Below are 14,471 nucleotides of genomic sequence, written 5' to 3'. Positions count from 1 at the left end.
AAACTCTCCTCTCATTTGGCTGGGGGGTACAAACCTGGCATTAGCAAAGCACCTGCTGCTTTTGCAACATCCAATTGTTTAAGTCTTTTAACCTTTAACATTTCTCTCACAATTACAGAAGCCTTCTGCTCAGCAGGACTATTTACATGCACCTGTCCACTTATATTTTTGTTCCTGTTCATTCCCTGGCAGCTATTCTAGTCTGTCCCCTAATTCTCCTTCCTGTTTCCTGTTTTTAGTCCAGCCTCTGTCCTTGGAGGAAGCAGCTACTCTGGTTTTCTACCAGAAGGCTGTTAATTAGTCACAAGATGGCTAGAGATTTTTCTTCTTGATATCATATCCTTACTTAACATGCACATAATTGTCCAGTAAGGAAGCTTCTTCCTAGTCCTTCCTAGGGCAAATTATATCCTCCATCTCCTTTGGGATCTTTCCAGTTAGGCTCACGAAGGAAACCTTTCTTGCTCATTTCAAGCCATTCCACATATTCCATTACTGCCAAGTTGAAGTATCTTGAGGCTATGGCTGCAGATGTCACTGGCTGGGAGTAACCCCTGATTTAGCCAACTTTCCCCGTATTTTACTGGCAAGCACAGAGCTCAGAGGAAACTGCCTAACATGCAAATGCTATGTTAAAAAGGAAAAGTACCTGAATGCAAATTAAGCAATATTTTTGGGGGTATGTAAACCCAGAAACAGTGGTACCATTTCAAACAAAATTTCATCTAATCTAGAATTCTGTCTCCAGATATCAAGAAAGTATTGAGAATTTTGATAATATATGATGTGGGTTTTTAAGGGTATGTTTCCAACGTGTAACAATTTTTGTTTCATGGAATTCCTGAACCTGTGGTGATAGTCTTCTGGATAATGATAGCCTTGAGGTTTCTTTTTGCTGCCATGAATTTGTGCTGATACTTTTACAACTTGTATGAGTTTTATCATCTGTAAGATTCTTTAGCAGAGTTCTGTGACATAATCGTGCAGTGTGGATGTGGTTAGCTTTCTGAATATGCCTCCTGCAAATTTCCAATTCAAGTGACCTAATTCTTAGTGCATTAAGAGAATTATGTCTTCTGAAGACCCTTCTTTTATAATGAAAAGTGTTCTTCTAAAAATAATGTGGAAAATCAGAGATTTAAGTTGTTTCTTTCATCATCAGTTTCTGCTGTGGCTGCCTGGTATGTTGCAAGTGCTTTAGCAGCAAGGATCCCATCTGGATGGGAATTTTTTAACCACGAAGAAAGATCTGTTGGAGTTGTTAGCTACTCAACAGAGGTTGGAATTTTCTGGTTTTATTCTACAGCATTTTGAAGACAACATGTGAAACAGATTCTGTGACCTTTAATGAAGGGTATGTCCCTTAGGCTCAACCTAGTTTCAAGAGAACACCTTTTCTTTCTGAGAAACCAAGGCTGTTCTGCTGAACAGATAAGACTGGCTAATAGAATAAATGAAATTAGCTCATTGTGGTGGTCAAAGGGAATGGATAGACAGGAGATACCTGAGACATAGCAAAACTGCTTTCTTCAAAGTGGAGTTTCTGATTGAAGTTGGGAAGAATTAATGTTCCCTGTTCCCTCAAGTAGCCTAGACTAATCAGGTATAGACTAATAGCTGTAGCTGTGTCTTTTTGTCTCACAGCAGAAGATTATTGTTTCGTATTGGATTGGTTTCTTGTACTGAAATTCAAAGTCCATGTAATCTTTTGTTGGATCTCAGCAGACTGTTCTAACACAGGATCAAGAATCATAGGATTATTAAAGTTGGAAAAGATCTCCAAGATCATCAAGTCCAACCTTGTTCAATCCTATTCAGAATGTACCATGTTACAAGGTGTTTCTGCAGTCTCCTAGACAGTAAATGTCATATTTACTGTGATTTAAGATAGAAAGTTTAATTCACAGCTTTTCAGAGCTAATTTGGTAATTTCAAAGCTGGGAGCAAGCGTGTGTTACTCCGTATTATTCTATAACAAAGGGCCATCTAGCTCAGTGTCCTGTCTCCAACATGGGTAAGGAATAAATTGATGGGCAAGAGTTTAGGCAAGTATCTGGCACTGCCTCCTCAAACTGTTCTCCCAGCTTCTGGCAAACTGTATCTCAGAAACCTCCTAAACCGAAACTTGCAATTTTGTTCTGTTTTTCTGGTTGGACTTGTGTCGGGAGGCTGCTGCTTTTCTGCAGCTAGGAAAGAAACTTCTTCCCTGTTAGATGCATGAAGGAATTACCCTTTGTGAGAGTGTACTGAGTGCACGCAAACCTAAAATTTTTTTTTCAGGCACACACAAAATTTAATCTGCAGAATAGCAGCCACTGCTGCACTCAACCAGGCTCTTAAATCAGTTCTCATCTCTGCCGGTCTGGAAGTGTTTTCTGGAAGGATCCATGTTTTGTCAAACTTAATGATTCTGGGGAAGTCCATTGTTTTGTGGAATATAGAAGGGTTTCTCCTTAACAATTCCTATGACCACTGGAATCTTGACCTACTTCTAGCCATGCGTGTGCTGCAGGCAGCAGAGAGGTTATTGCAGGGAGGGGCTGTTCTTTGGTGAAGTCAGTGCTGACAGCGGTGTCTGCCACGGTGCCAGAAGGACTGATGTGGGTGACTCAACAGGGGTTGTTCTTCCATTTATTTCGGTACTGAAACAATGTCACAGCAGGATGCTGGAAGCTACATTGGGGAGGAGATGTAAAAGCCTACTTTTCAATACTCCATTACTCTATTTTGTGTTTGCTTGCCTTTTCTATTGTGTATTTGATGAAGTTTTAATTATTATTTATTATATTGTTAATGCTACATGCCAAACACTGTGGATGCAATGGAGATAGTTGGTAAATAAAATAATTAGTATTATGCTCGAGAATAATGGCCCCTTGCATAGTGAATGGCATGAGTGAACTGGTACTTCTGCAAAATGTTTTACTATTCATCATCATTCTGTACCTTTTCTTCCTATGTGCCAAGTCTGTAATTAATCCTTCCCTCTTGTTTCTTATGGTAGATAAGGAGTTATATCTACTTTGAATTTTCATTTTAATTTCCAGGTATGAAGAGTATCTTGGCCAAAGCTGCAAACTTGTGGCTAAAAAGGGTCCTGGTCCCCAATCTCCTTGCATTATTTGAAAGACTCTGCAGTAATCTATTTAGGTATTTATGGGTAAAAGTCTTTATCTGCACTAAAAATGACTGTAAATAATCTAACAAGTTGTTTTTGTTAGTAGGCTAAACAGAAAAAGAGCACAGTGGCAATTTTTCATCACAAAATGTAAGATATCATTCTACTCTCCAGTTCTGAATTTTTTGAAACTGGCAGGGGCCTTGAATTGTGTCTGTAGATTTTGCTTTGCTCAGATTGTGTAAGTGAGCAATTGAGAGTAACAGCCATGTCAAGCACAGAGGAGAATTAGATATCAGCTGAGGGAATAAATCAACACAGGAAGACCTTGAAAGCAAATGCATGAGTTATGGAAGGAAAAAGAAACACTTCAAAAAGCATAAGCCTGTGATTGTTTACAGCTGTCAGGAAACATCTATACTGCTCCCAACCCTCCTTGCTATTTAAGGAAAGAAAGGAAATATGACGAGTTTAATTTTAATTATGTAAAATAACATACCAGGGAAGTAAGCCATACCAGGGCCTACTCTGTATCTAATATTTCACATAATTTGCTTGCTGTTCTGGCTAAGAGCTGCTATACCTGCCTGTCATGTGAACTGCAGTTCCCCAAGGCTTTGGGATTATTCAGGTTTGTGCCATAGCACTCTGCTGCTATTGCTTTAAACCTGATTAATGAATTGAAAGTTGAGTTGATTTAGTACTTCAGGTACCAGCATAAAATTAATGGTTGCAGAAACTTGTTGACTTTTTTTTTTTTCAGTAAATATTGCCTTATTCTCTCTGTTGTCTTTGAAGAAAGGCAGAGAAGGACAGTAGGTTAAAATTCAATATAACTGTTTCATTAAGTTCTGGAAACTCAGATGCCAATGAGGGGACAGAAACTGAGTGTAAATCACCCCTCCCAAAAAAATTTCCAGGCAGTGTTGGAACAGGTACTTCAGCTGCAAAGACGTGCAAAATTGCTTATCTTTTGTTCACCTTCCAGCTAGGAAAACATTCTCTCTCCGCTTAACAACAGCAGCAGCAAAAAAATACAAACAGACAAACAGAAAAATCAAGGGAATGATCAAGATCTGCCCAAGTAAGAGCAGATACCTCTCCTATCCTCCTTGGGGCATGTCCTGCTACCCTGGTACAGCCTGAGAACAGGAAGGGTGCCTGGGGAGGCAGCACACCCCTGATGCTAAGCCAATGTGCTACAGAGCAGTACTATGTTTGCTCTGCCCCCAGCTTGGAGAGGAAGTTTTTTTTCATCTGTTCTGGCAACTCCACAGTTTCCTTTGTAAGCTCCTGAAACTGAGCTGTGGTTGTGTCACATGAGATTAAAAAGGCAGGAGAAACTGGGTTGGGATCAACAGCACAAAGATCTGAAAACACAAGTGAATCTAAAGCACTACCAAGCATTTAAATCATAGGATCATGAAGATGGGAAAAAATCCTGCCCTTTGCAAAGGTGCAGCAGATGAAAATCAGCAGTCAGAAAAGAAAAGCTGCTCCAAGAGCACCAAAAGTGTGCCATTGGGATAAACTACCAAGAGGTTCATTGGCCTCTTCCTGGGAAAGCTGTCCATGTCTAAACCTACCCTATGATGATGCCGGCAAGGACAAGAAACTACAAAGCTACTGCCTCTGGAAAACAAAGCCCTCTTCTAACCCTTTCTACCCTTGCGTGTCCCTGCTGATGAAAGGAAAAGGCAACAGAGTGTGTGTAAGGTTCTTCATGGTGCAAATTAATAAAAAGGCTACATTATTGGGTCAGACTCTGTTGGTTTTCAAGGATAGTGGTATGGATTTTAGAGCTTCAGGTTACTGATAGCGCAGTATTAATATGTTCTAAATCTTGGGTTTGTCATACAGATTTAGCACATCTAGTGAATGGAACTAAACAAACCCAAATAATCCCATGGGTTTATGTGGGATGATGTCTCAGCTTCCGATGTTTCAAACTCTGGGTGTTCATTTCCTTTAATATGATCTCCAAAGGTCTGCAGTTCAAAGGCAAAAAAAAAAAGCTGAGCATTTGCAGTTAAATAACACTTTGTATTGTTTATTAGTGATAGTGATCCAGGTGCTTGTATCAGTCTTTCTATCAAAGTTTGACATTTGTATGTCTATTGTTGGACTGGCTGATAGTTACAAAAGGCTGTTGCTTCAGTCATTGCTTGAAACACTGGAATGAAGCCTGGCCCTCTTGGACATTTTAAGTAGCTGGTTTATTTGTCTTTCCAAAGCAATTTATCTAAATAGGCCAACACAGTCAAATTACATGGGATTCTAAATACATTCCACTGCCCAGTCTGACATCTTAATTAGAACTTTTAAAAAATAATGATTACCTTTTGGCTCCCAAAATTTCACTAACCTCTCTTAAAAATTGGCCAGTGAATATCACTAGCAGCCACACAAAACTATTTGTTTTTTAAAGTTGATCAGACTTTCCATTGGCACATATCCTGGCCAAAAAAAAAAAAAAAGCTGCAAGAAGAAATACAGTTTCTGCTGGTTCAAAAGCATGAAACCAGGGAATAACTGACAGTTCCAGTTGTAATCTTGATCTTGCATAAAACCTTTTTTTTATCCACCTTTGTCTGCTTCATAAAACCATTTATTTTCCAACATAGTGTAACATGCTTGTGTTGCACAATATTGTGAATAATTTAAAATACCACAATGATTGCATTGGCTTTCCCATGCTGCTTCCAAATGTTTTTGCTGCAGGGACTGTGTAAGTGGAGCTATTGCTGTTAAGTGTCATTTTGAGTTTTTCTATATTCATTTATAAATTACTTCATGTGTCTCAAAAATGGACTATCATCTGTGAATGAAGGAGGATAAATATCTACTCAGAGAAGAGACTTTGGAGTGCATGAAAGACAAACAGCATCAGAGCTCAGAGATGAGGGTTTAACAAGATACTGGCTAGCATTACTACTTCCTTTCATTTTCTGTGGGTTTTTAAAGTGAAATGAGTTTTAGTCACTTTACAAACTTCTTGAATGCAGGGTCAATTAATTTACAGCAATCTTTCAAATAAAACAAACACCACCATCCCACCTCTCCCTAATTTCAGTTGTCAGAATTGCAAATGGTTGTCTTAGTATTTCCAGGTGCTTGTCTAGATACTGAACTGGAGAGATTGATGGTTTCTTTAAGATAATTGTACCTGAATACAATTTACATCAAAACCCCACTAGTCAAAGTAAAGTGAGTATAGTTTTCTAGAGTTTAAAATAAATTTGTTAAATATTAGTTCAGTTATCAGTTTTGGTGCATAAGAACAAGGCTCCATTCAATGGAAAAGAAATTAGAAGTTTCATTCCACATGCCAAATGCAAAGCAGCCTCTGAGAGACACCAGCAGCAGGAACTGAACCTTGAGACAACTTCAAACCATATTCATAACCACTTTCATTCTAAGTGATCAAAATGAACCTAGTCTGACATGAAATCCCATAAAAAGCAGACAACTGAGATGTGGGAGCTTCCAAACACACTGGTTTGATCTACAGATTCACTTGTATTGTTTGGTAATGCAGACAGCTTTTGTGAATTTGTGAAGTTTCAGCTTTCTGTGAGAACTGTTTAAAGTAGTTGGCAGTATTTACTGTTTTCTTGAATATCACTTTCACCTCCACAGGTACTGTCAATTTACAAACTCTCTGAAGGAAAACAGCTGGATAAACATATCATGTGATGTGTGAGCAGCTGGATCACAGGTTGAGCACAAAGGGTTACAGTGAATGGGGTAATATCAGACTGATGGCCTGCCACTACTGGGGTTCCAGAGGGTTCCATCCTTGGCCCTGTGCTCTTCAACATCTCCATAAATGACTTGGATGCACAACTGGAGGAGAATACTAAGCAAGTTCATAGATGATACAAAACTGGGAGGCGTTGTTGACTCCCTAGAAGGCAAGGAGGCTCTGCAGAGAGACCTCAACAAATTAGAGAGCTGGGCAGTCACTCTCTAATGGAGTTCAGCCAGGGAAAATTACTGCATGTGGGATGGGGCAACCTTGGGTGTATGGACAGACTGGGGAATGAGAGACTGGAGAGCAGCACCATGGATCCTGGTCACTGGCAAGTTGAACCTGAGCCAGCAGTGCCCTGGCAGCCAGCAGGGCCAGCCCTGTCCTGGGGTGCATCAGGCACAGCATGGCCAGCCAGGCAAGGGAGGGGATTGTCCTGCTCTGCACTGGGGCAGCCTCACCTCAAGTGCTGGGGGTAGTTTTGGGTACCACAATATAAGAAAGATATTGAACTATTGGGAGCATCCAAAAGTGTGACTATGGTGAAGGGCCTTGAGAGGAAGCTGTATGAGGAGTGACTGAGGTCACTGTTCAGCCTGGAGGAGACTGAGGGGAGACCTCATTGCAGTTACAGCTTCCTCATGATGGGAAGAGGACGGGCAGGCACTGGCCTCTTCTCTGGGGTAACCAGTGACAGGACCTGAGGAAATAGCCTGAAGCTGTGCTGAGAGAGGTTTAGGTTGGATATTAGGAAAAGGTTCTTCACCCAGAGGATGGTTGTGCACTGGAAGAGGCTCCCCAGGGAAGTGGTCACAGCCCCAAGCCTGAAAGAGCTCCAGACACATTTGGACAGTACTTGGGCATGTGATGTGATTCTTGAGGCTGGTGCTGTGCTGGACTAGGAGTTTTCCTCAATGATACTTATGCATTGCTTCCAACTCAGAATATTCAGTGATTCTGTGATTCTGAGAAAATAATGAGCTTCAGAGGTTGGACACTGTGTGTGTAGAGATCATAATACAAGTCAGTTGCTATAGTCCTTACCTGCTTGTTGCAATTCTGTGGACGTACTACTTTTATTGTACTAAAGATTCATGCTACATTTCCATTATCACAGCTAGCATTTTTTATGTTTAGTATTATGTTTAGTATTTTCTATTAAAATTTCAGATTATTCTGCAGTTTAAGACAGTATGATTTGAATCTTATGATAGATTATATAACATACAGAAGAAAAAAAGGTCAGTACCATGTATCTCTGTGATTTCTGCCTTGTAGTTTAGTTGAGCCAAAAAAAGAAACTGGTAAAGAGCCAGCTTCTTAAGCAGAGCACTCACTTATTTCGGCTGGAGTGGGTTCTCATCCTGCCTTATTCACTACAGTCAGTCTTACCTGCTTTACTCTCTCTCTATGAAGAGAGTAGAGAAATGCAGTAAAAATCATAGGAATCTGCCATTGCTAATAAAACATGAGCAAAAATTGACGATGGATGGATGGATGGATGGATGGATGGATGGATGGATGGATGGATGGACGGACATCCAGCAAGCAGAATAAAGCTATCAAACTCTGAGGAATGCATACAGGAATCTGCATGAAACAGAGCAGAAAGAATTAGGAGGATCAGAGACTTGTAAACAGCAGAACTGTTGGCAAGATGGCTGCAAAAGGCTTGTTGAGGAGACGGTGAAATAAGAATTCATCAAATGCAAAGTGAGAACATGATGTTAAATGAGAGAAGACAGAGGATGTGTGAGGACAGAAATTCAGCTTGATCACCTAAGAATGTCTGCTCTGTGTACATCCATTGTCTTGTGTTTGTGCAGTAGTTCTGGAAGCTGTGCTTCTTGCAAAGGAAATTGGAGCCAGGTGGGAGTTCTAGGAGGGAAATTTAGAGATGAAAACAATGGTACCAAAGTGAGAAGTCCTTGCTAATGCCAAGAAAATATATGTGATACAACAGGTAGAAAAAACGTCACATTGTCAGTGATAGGAAAGAGAGTAAGAGTGACAGAGCTAAAAAAATATGAGTGAAAATTGAAGTTGAGTAAGATGCAGAGAAAAAAGAAGTAAGAGATTTAAGATCTAATATAATACATGACCCAATACAATATCTCAGTCAAAAACCAAACAGAGCATGCTGAAATTAATGAGATTAATTAAGGAAGAAATATTGATTTTATTAGGAAGAGGAAAAAGAACGATTAGATTGGTTTTTATCTTCCAGAATGAGTGAAAATTCAAGTGTGCTGAGATATAAAAAAAAAACACTGCAAAGATGATTTTGTTTATTGGCAAATAGGTAAGTGATAATGCAAGATTATGACTAATAGATCAAAACAGTTTGCTGTTTATGGAAAGCTTTGTGAGACACAACAACCAGAGTTGTCCTGGGAATGAGAACCTGTTTTACACACTAAAATACCTTCTCTCATACTCCTGAACAAGCCAACCTTCTTCAAAAACACTCTTAATGAAGGACAATGCTTTGCTAGCCAGCATAACAGGATTTTCAATTTATCCAGGGTATTTATAATCTGTACTTCTGCAGCAGGACTTCTTCCCAAGCAATGTAACTCAAAGCTTGTCTTAGTTTCCTTTCTGAGTAAAACAGCCTTGCCCACAGCCATTGAGTTGCTGGTAAAAGAAGAGCAGCATTTATTAACTGAATTGTTCATCTTCAATGGCATACTTTAAGGAAAAAATAGGACTGGGTCAAAACTTTACTAACAGTAGAAGCATACCAATTTTCACAGCAGAGAATATGGAAGAGAAGAAAACAGTATTCTTCCAAGCATTAAAGATTTTTTTTGTTTAAACATTTTCTTTGGGAATTCCAAATACCTTTGGAATTTTGTCAGCTTAATCTAACCAAGCAGTGGATGCTTGCACAGGTACTGAATAAACACTGTGCTGGAGATAACTGCACATTTTTAGCACAAAGAATTAGAATTTCCAAGCTGAACAAATGTTAGTTTTCCAGTTGAGTGAATAAAACCTGATGTGCTTAATCCAAACTGATTAGGCAATGCTTGAGCTTGTACTTTGTGTAACTTCTTCATTAAGGTGTTTCTGTTGGCAAATGTTTTAAATACCTACTAGTTTGTTTCTGAGATGCTGGATAATAATTGACATTTGAAAAGAAGGGAGAGAAGTCTAGGAAATCTAGGTAGGAAGCAGAACTTCCACTCTTCAACAAAATTAGAAATTAAATGTGTTAGAAGCTTAAATCCTCTGCAATCAAAAGGAAAGCAAGATAGGCATCAAAGTTCAGTTTCTGGATGTCACAATGAGGGTGAAATCTCATCACAGTAAAGTACATTCCAAAATTAGCATCAATTTCAGGAAAGACAGGCAACTAGGATTCTCTTTCTTTATCTTGACTATACCTGCTTGAGCTATTGAGGAGCCTTTCAATCTCAGTTTTTTATCTGTCTAAATCAATAAGAAAGGAACCCTGACAGTTTTTATGTGCAGGATCTAGTGCACCAGGATCCATCGTTGACCATACAGGCAGGATTTTGGAAGTCTCACAACAGTAACATTAAATTCAGTTTTTCATGCTGCAATCTAGAAGCTATTGTGAAATTATGAGATTTTGTTTGCTTCAAATTTTGGCTATCTTAAAAACTTCACTATTATTGACCCTGAAACCTTCCAAAATTCAGACATATCATCCCAGTTCCATTTTTGCTGATTACTCTGTAACATTAATATACATCTTGGGTTTATGTTTTTTAAAAAGACCTGTAAAAAATTTCACAGCTCTAAGTGGAACGGTCAGTCCTTTAGGACTCAGTTTGCAGAATTGGTGTAGTTGACTTTAGATGTCTTCATGTAATATTAGCAAAATTTTAATTCATTTTTCATAGCTTGAGGTATTCTGAATATTGTTATCAGTTCTGCTCTATGTTTGGACTGCAGTAGAAGTGGCAGGGGGTTTTTGCCTTATGGAGTAGTTAGTTTTGAGAAGGACACTGAAGGTGGTTGGAAAAATGGCTGCATATGGTTCGAATCAGAAACAGCCATCTGAAGGGAGAAGTAATAAGCAAATCAGCCAGCCAGCTAAACAACAGAATATAATTCCTGCTAAATCTTTGGCACAGAAGTGCTCTCCCAGTGCTCCAAAGCATCTGGGAAATGAGCATGACATTCAAAGCCTGACAGATGGTGAGAGGATCCTGCATGTACTCAGACCATGCCAACTGAGGATACCTGGTCTTTCATGGCCCGAATTGCACTTGAATGCAAAAAAAGTTTTCAATCGTCTTAAAATTGTGACCATCTAGATGAAAACAATGTCTGGTAAATCAAGTTTTGCTGGTTTTGATGAGAAACAGAACAGGTTAGATATTGGAACAGAACACTAGAGGCTTCAGAGTGAAAATTGAAAGCTTCTCTCTGTGAAACTGGAATGTTTTCTGATCCATTCTCTTCCTTAAATGATCTGAGGTTAGCAATGGTGTGTTAGTGAGATATTAACTCTTTCTGAGACAGATTTTTAATAGAGGATTCTGCCAGTCCTATTTCTTCTGGAGAGCAAAACAATGTCCCTTGGGGCAGGAAACAAATTTAAGTGGTGTCCCAAGAAGTTTGGCTCCCTGGAACATGGTTGAATAGGGCTGTACTGAGGTTAAATAGGCTGCACTGAGCAGCCAAGAAACCTTTCAGATGGCTGCCACTTCACAAGGTGGGCAGTCTCCACTGTGATATTAGTTTAAAATTGGCATAAAACATGTCACTTTCCCATTCTTAAGGACAAAGCTCATATTAAACAAAAGGCTACACTGCATATGTGGCTATTTTGCTCCAAGGTTTTTTAGTTTTTTGAAAATTGTTTCCAACATTTATGTCTTCAACATGGTGGTTTTCATGGTATTTTTTTAATTTACATGAGTTAATGATTTTGCTTGGTTGGTTGGGGTTTTTGCATAATATTTTATTTTTCTGAATTCACTAATTATGTGTATCAGCTTTCTACTTGGCTATGTTGGTATAATTTTGCTTTGTCATAAGGCTTCCTAATAGTCAATGTGCATTCACCACGTGCCTGTTTAGGCACCTTTGGATAGACACCATACTGCTTGAAAGGTTCTACCTCTCTTAGATGTTCCTTCCAGCTGTTTTTAAAAGAAAAATTCTTGGTCTTTTGTGTTTTTTACTTTTCAAAGAGATTGCAATAGTGTGGATTTTTTGAATTTGTTTTCTTGTGTTTTCTTTGGTGGGTGTATTTTTCTGTTTCATGGATGCTGAATCTAAACACGTTAAGGATGATGCTACAATTCTTTAATTATTAATATTTTAAATGTGGTCCTGAGCACTACTCAGTGACAACTGAAGTGCATCTTCTGTTGTGGGATCCTTAATCATTCCCCCATTAACTATTTGTTGATTGTATGTCTGAACAGAGGACCAGAGTTAGAAGTGTGATGTCCATTCTATAGATATGGAGTGTGTTCAAGTCTAGAGCTGGCCCTTGCAAACATGATCAGTTGTCACTGTTGAGGCAGCAACTGCCACTTCTTTCAAAGAGCTGAACTGTCATTTACAGTTCATAAGTGATGCAACTCCGTATTTATAGGAAAGAAAGAGCTTTGCTTCATGCTATAGATTCAGAAAATAAAGACTTCAAATATTTCTTTAACCTTGAAAAAATAATTGGTGAGCACTTCTGATTTCTATTCCCAACCCACCTTTGAAAGCTTGAGTACTTTATCAGCTCTGCCATCAAAATCACTGGTATGGATTGCTGTAAAAATCAGGCCACCTTCTGAACATTATGAAGTCAACACTGAACATGAAAAGGTTGTAAGTTAAGAAGCAAACGTTCCTTTCCCATTATTATAATTTCTTATTTGTTATAATCTGAAAATATGGTACATTTCCCTTTTAGTGTGTGTACCTTTTGTGTAAATTGCATTTACTTTCTTTACCAGAAAGTTTATGGAACTGTTACAGCTTCTAACTAGCTCTGATTCAAGGCATGTTTCCTCTGTGCATGTGTACTTTTCAGCACAAATTTGGGACCTAGATGTGTCATCATGGCCAATGGCTTGCCTGAGCACGTTATACTCAACATCCCTAGGTTTGCATCAATAGTGACACTAAAAAATTTGATATGTGACTGATTCTGCTACAGTCAAGATTGTAGGCTGAATAGAACAATTAAACAGAATGAAAAATCATTGCTGATAACTCTCAACTGAGGTGAAGAGGTATTGGTAGGGTGCACAGATATTTGTTTTATATTCCATGCAGATTATATCCTAAGTACTTTAGGTAGTATTTTTCTACTTTCTGCTAGTATAATCTACTTTTAAGATTAAAAAAATTACTTCAGTTATTTTGTAATGGAAAAAGTGCAAACTCAGAGGCAAGGAGACTCATATTAGTATGGCAGAATCTGGATAATTTTGTTTGCATTTTACAGAAGGACTTGGTATTACAGCTTTTGCTATCCAGATGTATTTCTAATGAACAAGAGTCTGGAGACAAGTCTTTCCTCTTAATTTTCTTTGTGTGGAAAAGCTTTAAATTAAATTACAGCCTGCTTTCTGTAACTTGTAGGCCAATCTCCATTACCTTACATACTACCTAAGCTCAAGGCTGAAACAATAGTTGAAACTCTGAAGCTGAAAATAACTTTTACTGTGTGGCTGGTAGAATACATCCTGCTTATGAGCATTGTGTTTAATTTGCATTGTTTCATACCCTGTAATGGAAAGGAGTCCATAAGATCTTGGAATCTGGACCACAGTGTCTGCTTCCATTGTTGTAGAATTCAGTCCTGTGGAGACAAATGCAGTTGTCATCTTTGCTTTAGTATTAAACAGTTCTCCATAATGACATTTTAGAGCTGCAGGCTCAGTTTTGAACTGTGGCTGCAAATTGTTACTTGGCTGGTAAAAATCAGTAGGGAGGTGTTAGAGCCATTGTCTGAAGTTTATTTTTGAATGCCTTCCATCTAAAAGGCAAAATGCCAATTTCCTTTGAGTTCTTTTTTTTCTGGGTTTCCCTTGGCTTCCCTAATGGATAACTGTTTTCTGATGCTGACAAAAATCTTCAGCATGTCTCTGTTTTGAAGTTTTCACTCTTATTTAAGACATGGTGTAGGGTCTCCAACAACACACGAGTTTCACAAACATAATTATATATTCTGTAGGAAGGGATCTGATTGTACTCACTGATGAATTTGTGTTGAGGGAAGAAGAACTTATGCTAAATATCTCAGATTTAGCACATGCCTTTAATGTCACGTACCTGCAGCCACTCTTGATATTTATGCAGACCTTGACATGACTGATCACAGTTCATTTTTGAATATCACTATTCATTTCTTCCTGAATATTCACAGGGAGCAATAGTGCACAGCTGCCCCAGTGGGAGTAATTTACTTTAAATATGAAGTTCACAAAAATATTTTGTCTGGCTGCTTCTCTGTCTTCTCATCTTCTGTGCAGTACGTGCTTTCTTAGGCTAAAACATTTGTAGTGCAATACAGAGATCTGTATCATGTTGTGAATACAGTCAGTCCGAGTACTGGCAGAGACCTCAGAAGGATGTTAAGTCCATATGCTAATACTAATGTAACAATATGTTGAC

Source organism: Passer montanus, unplaced genomic scaffold (assembly GCF_014805655.1).
Source record: "Passer montanus isolate IOZ18808 unplaced genomic scaffold, ASM1480565v1 scaffold18, whole genome shotgun sequence".
In the NCBI taxonomy this organism is placed as follows: Eukaryota; Metazoa; Chordata; class Aves; order Passeriformes; family Passeridae; genus Passer; species Passer montanus.
This window is presented reverse-complemented; position numbering follows the sequence as displayed.